The sequence below is a fragment of the Gouania willdenowi genome, unplaced genomic scaffold (genome assembly GCF_900634775.1).
Source record: "Gouania willdenowi unplaced genomic scaffold, fGouWil2.1 scaffold_434_arrow_ctg1, whole genome shotgun sequence".
In the NCBI taxonomy this organism is placed as follows: domain Eukaryota; kingdom Metazoa; phylum Chordata; class Actinopteri; order Blenniiformes; family Gobiesocidae; genus Gouania; species Gouania willdenowi.
In genome coordinates, this window is record NW_021145195.1 from 312,215 (window position 1) to 333,412 (window position 21,198).

A 21,198-nucleotide genomic window follows, 5' to 3' on the forward strand; every position below is an offset into this window, starting at 1 on the left:
CCATCTCCTAGCCCTGAGAGAAGAGTACACCTCGCATGGGAGGGTCCGGTCCAGATGACCCCCCTCCAGCCACCTCAGACTCGCTCCGGTAGCCGTTATGAGGGTGCTGCTCAACGCGAGATTCCTCAGCTAGCCTCTAGCCACTTCCGGAGACAATACTCTGAGATCGACGCTCAACAGGGATATTCACCTTCCTACCAAAGGACCCGGTACGAGGACTCACGCTACCCAGAGATTAGAGCTATCCAAGAGGAGAACACTAAACTGCTCCAATCACAAAAGGCTTTCCAGTCAGGTTTAAAGGAACTTCAGGAAGCCAGAAACGAGATTAAAGAGTTACTCGAGACCGCTCGCTCTTTGAGAACAGAGATAGGTGGAGTTCATAGCCCAGCCTCAGGATACTGCACCCACCAGTCTCCACTAACCAGCGCTGCACCCCCTAAAAGTCAACCTGTTCAAGCTGCAGTGGAGGAGGAGGAGGACTGGCCTGAACCCCCACCGTGGCCTGAGCCTTATGAAGACTTGCATAGAAACATGCACAACCTGAAAGTGGAGCAGCAACAACCCGATAGAAGCCAAAGCTATTACACCCTTCAACCCCCTCCTCCTCTGGCAAGGAAGCCTCAACCATTGCTACAGCCATATCCCCAGTTCATGGCCTCTGCTTCTGACCCAGAGTTACCGACCTACTCACCTGCACACCCTTCGGTTCAGCGCCCCTACCCTACGCAAACCTACCAGCAGCCTTTGATATCTGAAATAGTGTATAGAGGCCCAAAACCCACCATTCCTAAATTCATTAATCCAGATCCCAGTGAATTTACGAGGCTCCGGATCGCACTAGAGAACCTTCTCCCACATAACTCTACAGAGCTCTTTAAGTACCAAGTACTAGTGGACCACCTGAGATTAGAAGAGGCTAAGCTCATAGCTGATGCTTATCTGAACTCGCCAAACCCTTATACTGACACTATGACAGCTCTCCATGATAAATACGGCCAACCACATCAGCTTGCCCTAAGAAAGATAGCCAACGTCCTTGAAGCCCCCGAGGTCAAGCGTGGTGACATCACCGCATTCCAAAGGTTCTCTCTCCAAGTACAATCACTAGTGGGACTGCTGCAAACCTTAGGTCCAGAAGGGAATGTTGAACTGAAGTGTGGTTCACATGTAGCTCGACTTTTGAGCAAACTGCCTGCCGAACAACGTGCTGACTTCCGTCGTTACCAATTCAAGCAGCCTGGGGCTACCCACTCCTTAATCGATTTATCAGAATGGCTCCGCTATGAGTCATGGTGCCAGGATTTCGACAGCCATGCCATGGGAAGAAGCACCAAACAAAGGCAGAACGTGCGAATGGATTCACGCCCTCCACGACAAACAGTGACAGTCCTGCATGGTGCTGGAGAAGCCTCAAAGACTACCCCCCTGTATCAAAGAGAGAGTTCAGCTAATAATAAAGCCAAGAGTAAAGTCTACTGTGCCTACTGTGATAGTAATGAACACTACCTGAGTCAGTGTAACAATGTTGCTAAATTGTCCAAAGACCAGCTCAGAGAGTGGATCCAGGTTAACAGACGGTGCTGGCGCTGTGCACGAACCCATCAGGCAGCCCAGTGCACGTTGAAGAAACCCTGCAACATCTGTCAGGGAAAACACCTCCTGGCCCTCCACGAGATAAACCTGAGACCAGAGAAAAGTAACGCACCAGCAAAGGAAGAGAGCTGCTTAACCAGCTCAGCCTCCGACTCGCTGTACCTCGACCGACCTGGAGCAGAGAATCGGGTCTTGTTAAAGATTGTTCCGGTGCTTGTGCATTATGGAGAGCAGACGTTAGACACCTTCGCGATCCTCGACGATGGGTCAGAAAGGACTATGCTTCTACCAGATGCAGCTAAGTCTCTAGGTATGAAGGGCATCCCTGAAGATCTTCCACTACGGACTGTCCGCCAAGATATTCAGGTGCTTAAGGGACATACTGTGTCTTTCAGCATCTCCTCAGCTGCCAATCCTCAGACAAGCTATAAGATTGATCGTGCCTTCACAGCTTGTCGCCTCAGCCTAGCTCCTCATACCTACCCTATCGACCGCCTTCAAAGGAAGTTTAAGCACCTACGTGGCATCCCTATACCTGCCTTTAGAGAAGCCAAACCTTCACTCCTTATCGGGTCTGACCATCCCCACCTCACAACTCCAGTGGAGCCCGTCAGACTTGGCCCACCTGGTGGCCCAGCAGCAGTCTGCACCAGACTTGGGTGGACCCTTCAAGGCCCTATCCAGGGCATGGGGCGGCTAACTGGCCCTGCGCAGTGTCTGTTCACCTCAACAACGCCACCACCAGATGAACTGTACAAGCACGTCGAAAGGCTATGGCAAGTAGATACAGTAACTTACAGACCAGAGAAAGAGGTTACGCGGTCTAAACAGGATCAGCAGGCTGTCGCACGTCTTAAAGCCAATACTGTTCGGGTGGAGATTGATGGTGTCCTCAGGTATGCTACACCACTAGTTCGTCACGCAGACATGCCCCTGCTTCACGCACCAAAAGAGTCAGTCATGCCACAGCTGCGTAGTACCGAAAGGCGACTCCAGAAGCGCCCCGAACAAGCAGAAGCCTATAAGAAGGAAATGCAAAAGCTTATTACTGCAGGAGTGGTGCGTGAAGTCAGTGAGGACTCCCCACCCAAAGAGGTCTGGTACATCCCCCATCACCTTGTCAGTCATAATGGAAAGAATCGCCTTGTTTTCAACTGTTCTCACACCTACCTTGGACAGAGCCTGAACCAGTACCTACTTCCTGGCCCTACCCTTGGCGCCTCCCTACTTGGAGTCCTGTTGAGGTTTCGTGAACATCCGATAGCAGTCAGTGGAGACATCAAGGGAATGTTTCACCAAGTACGTCTCTTAGCTGAAGATCGCCCCCTGCTAAGGTTCCTGTGGCGTGACTTGAAAATGAATGAGCCTCCTAAAATATTTGAGTGGCAGGTCTTACCTTTTGGCACCACGTGCAGCCCCTGCTGTGCATCTTATGCCCTACAGCTCCATGTTCTCGACCACACCCAACCTCTCGACGACCTGAGATTTTCGGTTGAGAAGTGCTTCTACGTGGATAACTGCCTACAGAGTGTGCCTACACCAAGGGAAGCCAAGATACTTGTTGACCGGCTCAGAGAGCTTCTGGCCTCTGCGGGCTTTGAGTTACGTCAGTGGGCCTGCAATGAAACCACTGCCCTGAGCCACCTGCCTCAAGAGTCCAGATCAGAAAGCCTTGACCTCTGGCTAGCACAAGATAAGTCCAACCCTCTGGAGTCAACATTGGGCCTCAGCTGGAACTGGGAACTAGACTTCTTAGGCTACAAACACCGGCCGATAACCTATGAGGCACCCACCCTGAGAAACATTTATCGAGTGCTAGCATCCCAATATGATCCATTGGGCTACCTGTTACCCTTCACCACCCGAGCAAAGCTTATTGTCCGACAGCTTTGGGACAAACAGCGTGGTTGGGATGACTGCAACTTGCCATCCGAACTCCTGCAGGCCTGGTCTGAATGGGAGGAAGAGCTTGAGTCCCTCCCTCTCCTCACCTTTCCACGTGCATATGTGCCTACAGACACCAACCTAAAGAACGCTGTCCGCGAAGTGCACATTTTTGCAGATGCTTCTGAGAAAGCCTACGGGGCCGTAGCCTACTTGAGAACAGAGGACGCCAAAGGCCGCATTCACCTCTCCTTCATTCTTGCTCGTTCCAGAGTGGCTCCAAAACGTCTGCATTCTATCCCTCGCTTGGAGCTCTGTGCAGCACTTGCAGCATCACAGATGGCACAAGTCCTTAAGAAGGAACTAACCCTGAAGGTTGAGCGCATCGTGTTGTGGTCAGACTCCACTACTGTGCTAACCTGGCTACATTCCCAGTCCTGCAAATTTAAGGTGTTCGTTGGGGCCAGAGTAGCCGAGATACAGGAGTTGACTGAGAACTGCACATGGCGCTATGTAGACTCTTTAAACAATCCTGCCGATGACGTGACTAGAGGGAAGACCCTAAAGGCCCTCCTAGCACCAAACCGATGGTCACAAGGACCTCCGTTTCTCCTCCAGAGCCCCGATACCTGGCCGGAGAAGCCCTGCACAGAACCACTGAAGGATGAGACTGAGTTCCGGAAGGCTGCTTTCTGTGGCCTAACGACCACCTCACCTACTACTTCGCTCTTGGCTGAAGAAATGTGCAACACCTGGCAGGAACTCCTGGATGTTACAGCTCAAAACCTTCAGGGGTCTTCCACCTCAAATTCGTCACCAAGTGCTGAGGAGTATCGTCAAGCAGAGATACACACTCTCCAACAAGCCCAACGACAATCCTTTCCGGATGAATATAAGCACCTAGCAGCTGGGAAACCTGTCTCATCAGGAAGTCGTTTGCTCACCCTAGCGCCCAACTGGGACGAGTCCACCAATCTGATAAGAGTGGGTGGCAGACTCCGACGATTGGAAGGTCAAGTCGACTTAACCCTGCACCCGGTTGTCCTCGATCCTTCACATCGAGTTACAGGCTTGCTCATTCAGAAGTATGATGCAGATCTCCATCACCCTGGTCCAGAGCGGGTCTTTGCAGAGCTGCGTAGAAAATTCTGGGTACTTCGAGGGCGGGAGGCAATCAGAAGATACCAACATGCATGTCCTGAGTGTCAGCGCTGGAGAGCTAGGCCCTCAATCCCCAGAATGGCTGACTTACCCACTGCTCGTCTTCAATTACACAAACCAGCCTTCTACTCCACTGGTGTGGATTGCTTCGGGCCTATGGTGGTGAAAGTGGGCAGACGCCAGGAAAAGCGCTGGGGAATTATATTCAAGTGTTTAACCACCAGGGCCGTACATTTGGATCTACTCAAGACGATGGATGCAGACGCCTACCTGATGGCTCTGAGGCGCTTTATTGCTAGAAGAGGAACCCCTGCAGAAATATGGTCGGACAATGGAACGAACTTTAGGGGAGGTGAACGGGAGCTCAGAGAAGCCTATGAAAGCATGGCACAAACCCTGCAAGATCAACTCGCTCGTCAAAGGATCCAGTTCAGGTTCAACCCTCCAGCAGCCCCACACTTTGGTGGAGTGTGGGAAAGAGAGGTTCGCTCAGTCAAGTCCGCACTCTACACTAGCGTGGGATCACAACCTCTACCTGAAGATGTCCTCCAAACAGTACTCCTAGAAGTGGAGGCTGTCCTGAACTCGAAGCCCCTAGGTTACGTATCTGCTGATATCGCAGATATCGACCCTGTAACACCCAACAGTCTGCTGATGGGGCGGCCAGATGGATCTCTTCCACAAGTGGTCTACCCAGGGACTGACATCTTGACCCGTAGACGCTGGAGGCATTCACAGATTCTCGCCGATCAGTTCTGGTGTAGGTTCATCAGAGATTACCTTCCTAGCCTACAGACTAGGCAGAAATGGCATTCCTCTCCTCCTGAACTCCTGGAAAAGGCAGTTGTCATGATGGTTGATCCACAGCTACCTCGGGCCCTATGGCCCATCGGACATGTTGTGAAGATTCACCGCAGCGATGATGGGTTCATCAGGTCTGCTGAAGTGGATGTTAAAGGACACGTCTACACCCGGCCGGTGGCTCGGTTGGTGGTGTTACCAGCTCTTCCATCAAGCGAGGAAGATCCCTCTCAGTCCTTCTCCTCTATCGTTAGTTGAATAGCCTTTCTTTCAAACAAAAGTTCAATGCACTTTTGGGGGCGGCTGTTTAAAAGGCTCTGATTTAAGTGCCTGCCTCTTTAAGAGGCACTCGGTTTCAGTGAGCAGTGTGCACGTGACCAGTAGTTTAGTTTGGGCAGTCGTCCAAGTACGAGCCTGATTCGGATGTTTAACTAGTTCCTGTCCTTTAAAACGTTCTTCCGAGTTGTGTGCAGTTCTTACTCCTGTTCCTGTGTGCTCCAGTTTGTCTATAGTCCATGACCAGAAAGTAAGTCACCATTTATGTTTTAAGTTCATGCTATGTTAATAAGTGTATAGGCTAACAGCTATGATGATGTCATGCTAACCCACTTATGTAACACCGTTTACCGTGTCGGAGTTCACGTTGCTGTTATAACTGCTGGGGGAAATCTGTTCAATAATATTTTTGGCCAGGAGAGGGTGCTATTACCTTGCACATTGATGCAGTTTAAATGTGGAGCTTTATTTATACAGAAGAGTGAATGTGGGTCACTTTTTTCCCCTTTGTTTTATAAATTAGAGATAATTTGGAGTAATTGAACCTTTTTTTGATGTTGATGTAACAGAATGTTACTTATATCAGCTGTTCACAGCTTTGTATTTGCTTTACATATAATTGTTTATTTTTCTCATGTTTGTTACAGACTATACAATATTAGAACTACTCCAACAACTAGCATTTAATCTGCTGTTAATGGGAATAAAATACAGCTGGAACACATCCCAGTTAAAGAGAAAGGACGTCTCATCTCTTCATTCCTGTGCCCTGATCAGCACCCCATTCAGTTTGCTGTCTTAAACCTAAAAGAACTAGACGATCAGTATTTCCTCTCTTTCAGACGTGTTTATTTATGATACCACTTTCAGTGGATTGACTGGCTTTGACCTTGACTGACCTTACTGTTCATGTTCAGTGTCCATGTTTTTTGTTGTTTTATGTGTATACTCGTTGTTGTGTGCACTTGTCTATGTCTTCGTCTTAGTTGTTGCTATTGTGTAGCTTTTTCCAAAATACAGGTCGCTGGCTGTATACTCAAAGGAGACGAATCAGATCCAACTAAAGAAAAGAGATATTTTAAATTATTCATTTAAGTCTTAATGTTTTCCTCTCTTTCTGTTTCTGAGTGTTTCCTAACAGAAAATGCCACCGCCTTCTCGACTCCGATCCTGCCTCCCCCAGCCGCCATGCCTGGTCACTGCTCTTATGATGAAGGATGAGAATTAAAGGGAAGTATTGTCCATAACTGTAACTGGGAAACAAAGGGGAAATAGATTGAAATAGACACGTGACAATATGACATATTGTGGATGTTCTAACATAATATCTATTCCAGATACTACAGAGACTTCCAATCCAACTGCGAAAGTGGGGACAGATCTTCAAATTTCCAAAAGGAGCGTACAGTTGACCCAGGCTTTGACCTTTTAAGGCTGAGGAGGAGGAGGTCGAGGAGGCTGGAGGGCACAAAGGCAGGTAGACACAAGAGAGAGGAAAACGGAGACACATCCAAAATGATCAGATAAGTGATTTTCCAATGATATTTATCATATGGTTTTAAGAATCCAAATGTATTCTTATGTAAAAAAAGGGAAGGGAGGGACCAACGTCCCTCTGATTTTTGATTTATATTTTATCATAGGAAAATATACCTCAAACCCTCCAACCATTTTCTTCTTGTTCCAACAGCACTTAGCGTGCAAGACCATAAAACACCTTCACTGGGTTTAGACACGTTTAAGGGAAAAATTAAGTGTTCTCAACATTGGGTTGGTGGCCCAATCTGGGTCGTCTGAGATTTAAAAAGGGTCCTCCTGAAATTCTTGATAATTGATTGAAATAAGAGATAGTTTAAAGTTAAGTAACTTCCAAGCATTTAAGGAAGCTCTCCAAACCGTGCTGGGGCTCGTCACCCCTACGAATGGGATAAATACAGAGAGCAAAAGACAATATGATTGTTCGACTCAACTTAACTTTAATTCTGTCTAACCTTAAAGGGCCAATAATCTTGCTTAACTCTAACTCAGACACAGAATAGGAGACACTTTTGCCACCAATTGACCTTCAAAATTAAGTAAATTAAATCTCAAATAATGAGGGAAAATAATGAAATAAATGAACTGACAAATTCAGCTCTATAAAAGAATTAGGCTATGTAATTAGGTGTGGAGTGTTAACATTATTCGGAATAAATAAAGGATAGAATAAGATTTCTCCTTCACAAATAAGAGATAGCAAAGAAACAAACAATTTAAATAAATAAATAACATCATTTATTTATTTGGTTAAACTTATTTAGCTTTCTCACATCTCCATGTCTCCCAATTGTATGTATTCATCTTGAGAAGACATGTAACCACACTCCACACTTGTCCGACTTGCATGTCCTTCTCCGTCCGACTTGCATGTCCTTCTCCGTCCGACTTGCATGTCCTTGTAAACAGTGGTTCTCAAATTGTTGCTTCTCACCAGGTAAGTAGACGTACCACAGATAATCACTGCAACTCCAGCTATGCTTCTTCTTACTCCAGGAAAAGAAAATCGAATTAATACTTCCTGCTTTTCTTTCAGCCTCATATTTTCCCACTCACGTGCGAATGGGCTACAGAGCTAGCATGGCTAAAAGCTCACTAACCCACACCTAACCATTGTGTGATTGTGCAGCAGCACCTTTCAGGATCTGAAAAGCTCTCAGATCCTGACCTCTGACCTGTCTCTGCCTTCCTGGCCATACTAACTATTCATTTAGTTAGTTAACTAAACCTAACACCCCTAAACTTTTATTTTATTCTATTCTATTCTATTCTATTCTATTCTATTCTATTCTATTCTATTTTATTTTATTTTATTTTATTTTATTTTATTTTATTTTATTTTATTTTATTTTATTTTATTTTATTTTATTTTATTTTATTTTATTTCATTTTGTTTTATTTTATTTTGTTTTGTTTTGTTCTGTTTTGGTTTTTTTTCCCCCCCCTTTTTTTCTGTCCAGGTACCAGCTAAAGCCTACCAGGTACCAGGTACCAGCTAAAGCCTCAGTAGTGGGATCGCGCATGTGTTCAGGTACCAGCCAATCCCAAGAGTTCTGTTTTGGTGTTTTTCCCCCCCTTCTGTTCAGGTACCAGCCGATACCAAGAGAGGTTGCCAGGTGTGTGGAGACTACCCTTCCTCAGACAACAACCAATCATCTACAACGCCGACCGAAATGAACGACCCACACGGCAGTGAAGGTCGCAGAGCGGGCAACATGGATCCAAGATGATTGCCGACACCAGCTGATGCTGAGACGGAGGCTGACCGAACAATGAAGGGGGAACCGACAAGGCCACTGAGACACACACAAGAAAACGCTCTAGAACAAGGGCCTAGCTTTGTTTATAAGCCACACCAAATGCTCATAGCTAGGTTGAGGGAGGACAACCTCACACCTAGCTGCAGGAATACAGTCATAAACCCTTCTGCTACGATTGAGGAAAATACTCAAGGTTCTTCACTCATGATGCTATTGGTTACCCCAGTTACCACTGAACTCAGCCGATGAAGACGAGTGATGTCCTTGATGCAAATGATGATTTTTGCTTATCTAGATGTAATAAAGGATGATTTTTGATGATTCATGCCATTGATAATAATGATGAAGTTTTTTTTAAGGTTTATTTCCACATTTTTCTTGATATATCTGTGCCTCACAAAAGAAGAATATATCCAATGTATGACAATAACGATGCTAATGGTTAACCCTGACAGACAGCAAAGGTGGAATATAATAATTTTGTTTCTTGATTTGGTTGTTGAGGCGACCAAAAGTGGGGAATGTTATGGTCATTTTTATATTCATCATCATATCCTCAAATGTATGTTCATGTGTACAATTTGTCATGTTTTAATACATGACGACTCCATTACTCTTTACACTTTTGAACAGCTGAATCATGATTAAACAGTACAGATCGTATTATTCTCAGTGCAGCACAGTCTCTGCTCACATGCAGATATACACTGACGCACACACTTATCAAGGACAGATAAAAGACTGGCACCAAACCTTCTCATAACATCTTCATCATCCTCCAACATTTCCACTATGGGCATCTGACTCCCTCCCTTTTGTCTCTCACTGTTGGGACCTTTTCTTATCTGTATAAAACCTTAAGCTGAAACTGTTAGAGGGCGCGGCACTTCCTTCGGACGTCCGCCTGGACGGACGCTAATTTTGTTTCATTTTGTTCCATCTTGTACCTTTTTTCTTAGTTTAGAATAAACTTTTTTTTATATAAAATCATCAATGCTTCTCCTGGACTCCATCATTCAACCAGAGCAATGAATCATGTCTTCAAATGAGGTCAACCGTAAATTCAGCCGTAACATAATGTATAAATAATATATATATATATATATATGGTGTTTCAGTGTTCTGGGACACATACTCACAAACTCTGTAGAATGAAAACAAACACAGTGTCTTGGGGAGCAAAGTGTAGTGTATTAATTTATTCATCTAAATGTAACCAAAAACAGAACATCGCAAATACAAGCCCAAATAAATGAAATGTCTGACAGAAAGGGTAATAATTTTCCAAACAAAAATCAATAAGCCAGAAATAAAGTGCAACCTTTTGCAAAATGTAACATGAACCTTAAAAACAAAACATTTAAACATTGGAAGTACAAGGATGGGAATATTATGACAGCAGAACCTGGAACAAGACTGCAAATTGTTGCAACTATTTATTTATTTTTAATCTTATTTTAGTTCTCTTCTTAGGTCGTGTTGTGTTATAGTGCACATGTGGCAATACCAATTTTCAGTATGTGGAGTTCCTGTTAGTCCTGCACAACTATAATGAATTGCTCAGAAATCTACATATGTCCTGTTCTCAAAATACCAGTAATATGTTACACATTTGCAGCCGTAAAATGTCCCATTTCTATATTTTTTGGTTTATATGGGTTAATATACCAGTAATGTGTTTATATGCATGTTTATACCCTCAAAATTACCATGGAATTTTGGGTTTTACTCGGACCCCTCATCATCACGTTTCTGCAGAAGAAGACCCTCCGCTGCACCTCAGCACTTTAACAACTCATAATTTCATAATTTAAATACACTATTTCTACCTTTGTTTTTCTGTTTGCATGTCGTTTGCTTTGTATTTAATAAAATGGTTTCTCCAACAGTTGGTTAAATCTATACATTTATACTGTATATCAGGGGTCACCAACCTTTTTGAAACCAAGAGCTACTTCTTGGGTACTGATTAATGCGAAGGGCTACCAGTTTGATACACACTTAAATAAATTGCCAGAAATAGCCAAACTTTATGTAATTATTAATAATTAATATTTATCTTTGTGGAAACACTGATCATCTCAATGATTTCTAACAATAAATATATATAGAAACAGATAAATATCAGTATGCAACACTTTATTTTTATATTCAAAAGAGCGGGGGGGGGGTTTGCTTAGTTTGCTTTTTAAAGAGAAAATGAAATAATTCAATTTCACAGTGTTCTTTTATTTGAAAAACACATATAAAGTAAAGAACAAATTCCACAGTACCCGTGCAAATGGTAAATGGTGGTAGTAGTAGAATAAATAAAATAAATAACATAAAATTAAACAAAAAAGGCATACATTGCATAAATTATCCATCAATCTATGCAATGTATGCTTGAAATAAAAATAATCAACAAAAGGAAAATTAAACATAGCCTATACAACAACGGCTATAACCATAACAGAAACACTTCCCTACACATGGTTGGATTTGATTTTCTGCCGATTTCCTCACTGACATTGTCCGTGCGGATCATCCTTCACTGAGCGTCGTTTCCGGCCGGACAATAATAACGATTACACCTCTTCTTCAGAATCAGAATCAGAAATGTTTTATTTGCCATGTACAGTTTTGAGGACAGTACAAGGAATTTGACTTGGTGGTTGGTGCACAAAACAAGCAACAAAAAGAAATAAAAGAAATAAAAACAAAACAACAAAGAACAACCCAGCAACAATAATAATAATAATAATGATAAATTTAAAGGATGAGGGATAAATAAAGGATAGATAGAGAATAAAGGATAAATAGGATAAATATAAATATATATATACATTGCAGCATGGTATCAAGCTGGTGGAGGTGGTGATCGGGGGGGGGTGGTGGGGGGGCGGGGTGGGGGGGGGGGGGGGGGGGGTTCACTGGGTGACTTGGGGTGTGTTCATGTGGATGGTGGCAAAGGGAAAGAAGCTGTTTTTGTTTCTGGAGGTTCTGGTCCTGATGGACCGAAACCTCCTACCAGAAGGGAGAGATTGAAACAGTTTATGACCGGGGTGGGAGGGGTCAGCCACAATCTTTCCTGCACGCCTCAAAATCCTGGAGGCGTACAGGTCCTGGAGGGAGGGCAGATTGCAGCCGATGACCTTCTCTGCAGAGTGGAGTGTATGCGGTGTAATCGTTATTATTATTACAACAATATTATTATTACAATAATATAATAATCGTGTAATCGTTATTATTGTCCGGCTGGAAACGACGCTCAGTGAAGGATGGTCCGCCCGGACAATGTCGGGCAGAAATCAGGAGAAAATCGGGAGGGTTGGCAAGTATGTATTAAACACAAAAAACACTTTACATTTTAAGTGTTTATATATATGTATTGTCATTTCTAAGTTACATGTAAGTGTGATTTAAACAAGAATAGCTAAATAAATAAATCTATATATATAAAAGCTCACTGGTAAGTGCTGCTATTTGAGCTATTTTTAGAACAGGCCAGCGGGCGACTCATCTGGTCCTTACGGGCGACCTGGTGCCCGCGGGCACCGCGTTGGTGACCCCTGCTGTATATAATGCACATGCAGGATGATGTGGAACAATAATCAGTAAAATTAGCTGTAAACACATTTTGTAGAACTAAATATAAGGTTATGCTGTGAACAGAAAGAAAGGAAGACGAGCCAGATAATTCTAAACTTTAGAATATAATACAATCATAACTTTTAGTCAAAACAACAAACTTTGATATCTTTGTCACACAATATCTAAGCTTCCAGTGAATAATTTAAAAAAAAAAAAAAAAAAAAAGTTCACTGATGGTGACATTGAGATCTCAATGTCACCATCAGTGAACTTTTTTTTTATTTGTAAATTATTCACTGGAAGCTTCTCTGGTGGTGTGTGCAGTGGTTGTTGTTATTATTATTATTGTATGAAGCCACCATTACTGCAGCTCTGCACATCATTGTTGTCCTGTTAAAGTATTTTTATACAAAGACTTAAAAACAATCCGAAATTAGTGATGACTCAAGTAAATCACCTTTGTTATGCATTATAACAATCTGTTCCTTAAGTCTCTAAATTATTGAAACAATTAAAAACATAAAATTAAAATTGCAGAAAATTAAATAATCATTTAATATATATTTCAATAAATAAGTGCATCCCAATGGTGTCATGGACTCTGAGCTTTATTCTGTCTGTTGTCTGTAGAAGTGATGGGTCTAGAACAGATGATGGAAACTAGGATCAGCTCATGGTTTTGATGTCCAGGGAGGGGCATGTCCACTCTGCATGGACTTAAAGAAGAAGAAATAAAAGAAGAGTTAGATAATGTCATGTTCATCAAAAGGAAAACTGAAAGTGATGGAGATAAATATGCTCAGATGGACACAGACACACACAAAGTTTAAACAAACACACAAATACTCTGTCCTAAATTGTCTCACACATTAAAAGCATCTATTTACACTTATATTAATGTACACAAAGACTAGCTCCACAAAATCAGAACGACATTTGTTGATCCAGAATTTAAACTGATCTTACCATCATAGGCTCAGTGTCCTCCATTGTTTTTAAATTCATTTGAACCTCCATTCATGGTGGTTTTTATCGTGATGCGTTCAGGGGCCCTGGGAAACCCAGTCCGTGAAAAGAGCACGTGTCTGGGTAAATCTTGGTTTATAGTTACTCTACGTAACAGAAAATATGAAATTAACAGAATGTACTGTCAACAACAAACCCAGAGTCGCTTAATGGTGACGTAACGCCATACGTGTGTCATAAATTAACGTGATGATGTGTTTCTCTGTGGGAACCGAGTTGAGCTGGTGATCACGTCCGTTCTACCGTGCCAGAAAAGGGACAGGGAGGGGGGGATTCCTGCTGTGAGCTTGGAACGGCCCCAGTTGCCAGTGTGAGTACACCCTAACTCCCCCGGTCGTGTCCACTCTTGAAGGAATTGTCATAGAAGTGGTACATGAATATAAATACCTTGGTGTCGTAATTGATGATTCCCTCACTTTTAAACTTTTCATTGACAAACTTGTGAGGAAATTAAAACTTAAATTGGGTTTCTTCTTCCGCAATAAGACATGTTTTTCTTTTGGTGTAAAGAAGCGCCTTGTCTCTGCCACATTCTTACCTGTGTTAGATTATGGTGACCTTTTTTATATGAATGCTTCTTGTACATGTCTTCTGATGGTGGACTCTGTTTATCATTCTGCTCTGAGGTTCATCACAAACTGTAGAGCCATGACACATCACTGTGAGCTGTACTCTCGGGTGGGATGGCCTTCCCTATACACTAGGAGGCAGTGTCATTGGTTTACTTTTATTTTAAAGGCTCTTCTTGGATTACTGCCCTCTTACATCAGTACATTACTTACAAAGAGAAGTACGAACACTTATGCGCTGAGATCCAATGATCAGCTGTTGCTCACGGTTCCTTTTGCCCGCACAGAGCTGGGGAAAAAAGCCTTTGTACATGCAGCTCCTTGTGCTTGGAACATGCTGCAAAGAGACTGGAAGCTGACGGAGTTTTTATCCTTGAATGCCTTCAAAACGAAACTGAGAGAATTTGAGACTGCCTCAGCTCTCTGTAATTGTTTTATTTGATGCTTATGTTATCAGGTCATTTTAACGTAATGTAAATGTATTTCTGTTCAGTGTGTTGTAACTTTGCTGCCTCTTGGCCAGGACTCCCTTGAAAAAGAGGTTTTTAATCTAAATGGGATTTTTTTTCCTGGTTAAATAAAGGTGAAAAAAATAAAAAAAATAAATATATATATATATATATATATATATATATAGCGCCCTCTGCTGTTAAAAGTACTGCAATTTAATTTTCAAAGTATCGATGTCAATCGTGATACCTATGAATCGATTTTTATCTGCCTTACGATTACTCGTTGCATCCCTACTAGTAGTAGACGTACCACAGTTCAAGAATCACTGCAACTCCAGCTACACTTCACCTTGCTCCAGGAAAGTGCTTTTCTTTCAGCCTCATATTTTCCCACTCATGTGTGAATGGGCTACAGATAACTTTGAGCTGGGCATTGTTAAAAGCTCACTAACCCACTCCTAACCATTGTGTGATTGTGCAGCAGCACCGATCCCGACCTCTGACCTGTGTCTCTCTTCCTGGAAGCTATAACCGAGCTGACAAAGCCATACTAACAATTCATTTAGTTAGTTAACTAACCCTAACACCCCTTCTCTTTCAACTAGTTTTATTTTATTTTATTTTATTTTACTTTGTTTTATTTTTGTTTTGTTTTGTTTGTTTGTTTGTGTTTTGTTTTCCCCTCTTTTCTTCTGTTCAGGTACCAACCGATCCCAAGAGAGGTTGCCAGGTGTTTGGAGACTACCCTTCCTCTGACAACAACCGATCATCTGCACGATATTCGGCCTGATGACTGCTTGATCATCTACAATGCTGACCAGAGGTGGATCAACCAGAGGTGGACCGGCCCTTTTTAAGTTCAGCTGACGACCCACACGGCAGTGAAGGTCGCGGAGTGAGTGACATGGATCCAAGCAGACGATTGTCGACACCAGCTAATGCTAACACTGGCTGACAACAACAAAGGGGGAACCGACAAGGCCACTGAGTGGGGCGGTGCAGTAACAACTACGCCGTCTAAACTGGCTTCTCAGGTGCGGTGCACAAAGAAGCGTTCCTTTGCCTTGTGGGATCACAGGAGCTGATCCTTTTTCATGAGACACACACTCAGTTGGAAAAAACGTTCTAAAACGAGAGCCTAGATCAAGCCCTGAGGACCCCGCCGACTTGGGACTTTTGTTCTTACTTTGCTTTGTTTATAAGCCACACCCATGGAAGGCTTATAGCTAGGTGGAGGGTGGACAACCTCACACCTGGCTGCAAGATGATACAGTCACAAGCCCTTCTGCTGTGATTGAGGAAAACACTCATTCTTCACTCATGATGCCGCCAATCAAGTGGGGTGGTTCTAACCATGGTTCCACTATTCTTCTGGCTATTGGTGACCCCAGTTACCAATGGGACCACTGAGCTCAGTCAATGAATGTGAGTGATGTCCTTGATATAAATTGGGATTTTTGCTTATCGAGATGGTAGTAGAGGTTTTGATGTTTGATGATTCATGTCATTGATAATAATGATGACGTTTTTAAAGGTTTTTGTTTATTTCCACATTTTTCTTGCTCTCACAGATACGTATGTCTGTCTGACAAAAAAAGAATATATCCAATGTATGATAATAACAATGCTAATGGTTAACCCTGACAGACAGAAAAGGTGGATCCAAGGTTATTCTCCTGGAATATAATAATTTTGTTTCTTGATTTGGTCGTTGATGGCGACCAAAAGTTAGGAATTGTTATTGTTATGGCAATTTTGGTTGCTTGCCCTTCCTCCAATTTTGGTTGCTTACCCTTTCATTTAGTTTGTAATAAATCTTTTTTCATAAAATCATCATGCTTTGACTGTACTTCATCATTCAACCAGAGCACAAATTATGTTTCCAAATGAGGGCAACTGCAAATTTGCCGTGACAATACGTTCTGGAAGTCTCTTGTCAGCCAGCCCAACGACTATCCTGTCTCGGATCAGCTCATCATGCAATTGTCCATAATTACAATGTTCTGCTAGTGCATGCAGGGCAGTGACAAATGCATCTACAGTCTCATTTGGCTCTTGTTTCCGCATGTTGAAGCATGCTCTTTTGTAAACAATATACTTCTGAACTATGAAAAAGTTTTGAAAGCCCTCCTTCACTTTAGCATATTCATGTTGATTGGCATTGTTTAGCTTCATCCCTCTCCCATGCAGTAAATTAAGGTATTAACCTGGTTTTCTTCTGAGTTTGAAGACAGATTTCTTGCTTGCCTGAACCTTTCAAACTTCTGGATCCACTTTGTCCACTCGTTTGAATGGGAGAAGTCGAAGGCCTCCGGTGGTTGGATGCTGAATGTAGCACTGGGTGCGCTAGCCCTCCTGGTAACGCCGACCCGGCCCTGCTCGTCCTCACCGTCACTTGCCATAGCGATGCTTTCTCCTCTCTATCTGCTGAAGACCTTGATGGAACCTTGGTTTAGGTGCATCCCACTTCTGACACCATGTGCGTCTTCTATTCTTTGGAGGAATGTGTACAAGAGTCGGACTGCGTGTCATCACTTAGGTACTTTATTTTTTTTTACACACCGCACCCCGTGACTCTACACACACACTCTATTGATTGATCCAAACAACAGCTCGAGGTAAAGTTCAATATCAACAAGGGAATTGTAAAACAATTACACCACAAATACAGTAATAAAATAAATGTGAGAGGGATTCTGGTTCGTTATTACAAAAGCTGCATTTATTGTCGGTGTCTAAAAATTTGGAGAAATACAAATTGGAGGGAAAAATATTGTGTAAGATTTTAATATGATTTTCTTTACTCCTGTTATTAAAACCAAATTCTTAAGGCAGTGTCCAAGCCTTTTCCCAATTAATGTTTGTAAAAATGTTTCCCCAAAAGGCCTTTTTTCTTAGATATAGTTTCCTCTTTTCATGAAATGTATTCCGTATATGTTTGTTTGTGCACTTTCAGTCCATGATATTTAAACCATTTACCATTAGAAGACGTTCCACTCTTAGGGTTTCTTGAAACTGAAGATGACTTTTCATTAAAAGTAATAAACCATCAGGAATAACTTTAGTTACAATGTTAAATTCTTTGCTAGTATCAGGGGATGATTTGATTAGTAGGAAACGCTTATAGCTTAGTAATGCTCCTTCAGCGTCAAAGAGATCACTTATAGAAATAATACCTCAATCAACCCAGTTTTTTCTAAATATTGTTTTCCTTCTGATTGTATTGTTTTCATTATTCCAAATTATAGATTTGTGTGGGGAGAAATTGTGAGAGTAACATATTTTCCAAGCTGGAAGAGCCTGTTGATAAAAATTTACATATTTTGAATGGTAATTTGGCTATATTGTAATTACAAGTGAGTAGAAAACGAAGACCACCAAGGTTGTTAAATATATTATTTGGAATAAAATACCAGATAGAATTAGGAGCTTTGAGACATTCCTTTATCTATTTAATACGGTGGCTGGGAAGTGTCAGGTGAATGCATTTACAGAAACGAACACAAATGCAAACAGGTCACAACACGAATGCAAACCGGCCACAACGGAAGTGTTTCCGACGGACCGGTATTACAGTCGGACGGGTATTATGATATGACAGCTTGATATGAAAAATATAAGAGTATCCTAATCAACTTTCACTTACTTTCATACGCGTTTCGATGTCTTCTTTCTGTTCTTCTCTGTTTTGGTGGGTTAAAAACATCCGCCAAAAACGTGTCCATCTGTAATACGGTTCGTTAGGACAGAGTACATTGAGTTTTTCTGATTTCTCAATGCTGTTCAGTTAAATTTGAACTAAAATGAAGGTTAAAGTGGTTCAGAACATTGTAATCAAGGGCTTGTTGGTCTAGGAGTATGATTCTCGCTTAGGGTGCGAGAGGTCCCGGGTTCAAATCCCGGACAAGCCCCATTGTTTACAGTAATTAAATGGTGTTTTTTTTTAAGTATGTCTCAAATCTTTAGCATTCCAAAGTGATGAAAAACGTGTTGAAATGTTTTCTTATTTTTCTTTACAAAAATCCAAATTGTCAATGGTTCGTTAGGACAGATGAAATTGAGTTTTTCTGATTTCCCAATGCTGTTAAGTAAATTTTTAACTAAAGTCATCTAAAATTGGTTCAGAACATTGCAATCAAGGGCTTGTTGGTCTAGGAGTATGATTCTTGCTTCGGGTGCGAGAGGTCCCAGGTTCAAATCCCGGACAAGCCCCATTGTGTATGGTAATTCATTGGTGGATTTTTTCAGTATGTCTCAAATCTTTAGCATTCCAAACTGATGAAAAACGTCTAGAAAAGTTAAAATGATTTCCTATTTCTCTTTACAAAAATGCAAATTGTCAATGGTTCGTTAGTACAGTAAAATTGAGATTTTATGACTTCTCAATGCTGTTACGTAAATTTTTAACTAAAGTGATGTAAAATTGGTTCATAACATTGTAATCAAGGGCTTGTCGGTCTAGGAGTATAATTTTTGCTTAGGGTGAGAGAGGTCCCGGGTTCAAATCCTGGACAAGCCCCATTGTGTATAGTAATTCATTGGTGGGTTTTTTAAGTAAGTCTCAAATCTTTAGCATTCCAAACTGATGAAAAACGTGTAGAAAAGTTAAAATGTTTTCTTTTTTCTCTTTACAAAAATGCAAATTGTCAATGGTTCGTTAGTACAGAGTAATTTGAGTTTTTCTGATTTCTCAATGCTGTTCAGTTAAATTTTAACTAAAGTGATCTAAAATTGGTTCAGAACATTGCAATCAAGGGCTTGTTGGTCTAGGAGTATGATTCTCGCTTCGGGTGCGAGAGGTCCCGGGTTCAAATCCCGGACAAGCCCCATTGTGTATGGTAATTCATTGGTGGGTTTTTTCAGTATGTCTCAAATCTTTAGCATTCCAAACTGATGAAAAACATCTAGAAAAGTTAAAGTGATTTCTTATTTCTCTTTACAAAAATGCAAATTGTCAATGGTTCGTTAGGACAGTAAATTGAGATTTTATGATTTCTCAATGCTGTTATGTAAATTTTTAACTAAAGTGATGTAAAATTGGTTCATAACATTGTAATCAAGGGCTTGTCGGTCCAGGAGTATAATTTTTGCTTAGGGTGAGAGAGGTTCCAGGTTCAAATCCTGGACAAGCCCCATTGTGTATAGTAATTCATTGGTGGGTTTTTTAAGTAAGTCTCAAATCTTTAGCATTCCAAACTGATGAAAAACGTGTAGAAAAGTTAAAATGTTTTCTTTTTTCTCTATACAAAAATGCAAATTGTCAATGGTTCGTTAGTACAGAGTAAATTGAGTTTTTCTGATTTCTCAATGCTGTTCAGTTAAATTTTAACTAAAATGATGTTAAATTGGTTCAGAAGATTGTAATCAAGGGCTTGTTGGTCTAGGAGTATGGTTCTCGCTTAGCGTGGGAGAGGTCCTGGGTTCAAATCCCGGACAAGCCCCATTGTTTACAGTAATTAAATGGTGGGTTTTTTAAGTATGTCTCAAATCTTTAGCGTTCCAAACTGATGAAAAATGTCTAGAAACGTTAAAATGATTTCCTATTTGTCTTTACAAAAATGCAAATTGTCAATGGTTCGTAAAGACTGAATAAATTGATTTTTCTGATTTCTCAGTGATGTTAAGTTAATTTTAAACTAAAGTGATTTAAATTTAGTTCAGGACATGGCACTCAATGGCTTGTTGGTCTCGGAGTATAATTCTGACTTTGGGTGTGAGGGGTGCCGGGTTCAAATCCTGGACAGTCCACATTGTATGTAGCATTTCATTGGTGAGTTTCATAAGTATGTCTCAAATCTTTAGCATTCCAAAGTGATGAAAAATGTGTAGAAAAGTTGAAATGTTTTCTTATTTCTCTTTACAAAAATGCAAATTGTCAATGGTTCGTTAGGACAGATGAAATTGAGTTTTTCTGATTTCCCAATGCTGTTAAGTAAATTTTTAACTAAAGTGATCTAAAATTGGTTCAGAACATTGCAATCAAGGGCTTGTTGGTCTAGGAGTATGATTCTCGCTTTGGGTGCGAGAAGTCCCGGGTTCAAATCCCGGACAAGCCCCATTGTGTATGGTAATTCATTGGCGGGTTTCATAAGTATGTCTCAAATCTTTAGCGTTCCAAACTGATGAAAAAGGTGTAGAAAAGTTAAAATGTTTTCTTTTTTCTCTTTACAAAAATACAAATTGTCAATGGTTCGTTAGTACAGAGTAAATTGAGTTTTTCTGATTTCTCAATGCTGTTCAGTTAAATTTGAACTAAAATGAGGTTAAAGTGGTTCAGAACATTGTAATCAAGGGCTTGTTGGTCTAGGAGTATGATTCTCGCTTAGGGTGCGAGAGGTCCCGGGTTCAAATCCCGGACAAGCCCCATTGTTTACAGTAATTAAATGGTGTTTTTTTTTAAGTATGTCTCAAATCTTTAGCATTCCAAAGTGATGAAAAACGTGTTGAAATGTTTTCTTATTTTTCTTTACAAAAATCCAAATTGTCAATGGTTCGTTAGGACAGATGAAATTGAGTTTTTCTGATTTCCCAATGCTGTTAAGTAAATTTTTAACTAAAGTCATC

General features: G+C 41.5%; 4 non-coding genes and 1 pseudogene across 4 annotated transcripts; 4 read left to right on the forward strand and 1 right to left on the reverse strand.

Annotated features, from left to right (window-relative positions):
* LOC114460409 (olfactory receptor 11A1-like) overlaps nt 1-21,198 on the reverse strand; it is a 48,144-nt pseudogene that overhangs the window by 12,540 nt on the left and 14,406 nt on the right.
* trnap-agg (transfer RNA proline (anticodon AGG)) lies at nt 18,474-18,545 on the forward strand. The gene has a single exon. It is a non-coding gene; the product is annotated as a tRNA-Pro (tRNA).
* On the forward strand, nt 19,390-19,461 carry trnap-cgg (transfer RNA proline (anticodon CGG)). Its single transcript has one exon. It is a non-coding gene; the product is annotated as a tRNA-Pro (tRNA).
* Nucleotides 20,619-20,690, forward strand: trnap-ugg (transfer RNA proline (anticodon UGG)). Its single transcript has one exon. It is a non-coding gene; the product is annotated as a tRNA-Pro (tRNA).
* Nucleotides 20,927-20,998, forward strand: trnap-agg (transfer RNA proline (anticodon AGG)). The gene has a single exon. It is a non-coding gene; the product is annotated as a tRNA-Pro (tRNA).